We start from the raw sequence: 648 nt of genomic DNA, 5'->3' as shown, positions 1-648 counted from the left end.
TTCGCCATCACTTCATCCTAGAGAACGTGGCAAGGGAGGCTATCGATGTCAACTACATCGGCACGGAAAAGCAGTTAGCAGACATGATGACGAAGCCGCTGGGAACCAAGCGACTTCAGGTACTTCGCTCGGAGAGCGGAGTACGCGCCAAGCCCGCTGCACATTAGCGGCGAGTGGGAGTGTTGAAGTGGTGTCGCGTAATGAGAGCTGGACGAGCCAACTGACTCGACGAATGATGACTGGGATCCGTATGGCAAAATCTGATTGGGTGATAATGGAGTAAGTGCTGGATGTGATTGGATCACATCCAGAACATCTTTCTCGCGACTTTCATCTTGTCGGGGCATCGCAGGGAGAATCTCGAGAGCGGCTGCTACCAAGGAACAGGGAACAAGAAGGGCACACAGTAAGGTAATTACAGACATGTAGGAAGGGTAGATTGTGTAGCTGCTAACTAATTCACTCTGGCATTTGCCTTCCACTATTCAACAATTCGCATACATTTATGAAACTGCATCCTATACTGAATACTGTGATGTCGTTATGGTTCAACCCATATCCATTGGCGATGCAATGCAAAATTGATGATGGTACTGTGTTTTATTCCATGTAGTATGTAAGGATTGCACCGACAAGTTTGTCGACGCA

This window comes from Plasmopara halstedii (assembly GCF_900000015.1).
Source record: "Plasmopara halstedii genome assembly, contig: Scaffold_484, whole genome shotgun sequence".
Classification (NCBI taxonomy): domain Eukaryota; phylum Oomycota; class Peronosporomycetes; order Peronosporales; family Peronosporaceae; genus Plasmopara; species Plasmopara halstedii.
Note: the sequence above shows the minus strand (reverse complement) of the source record.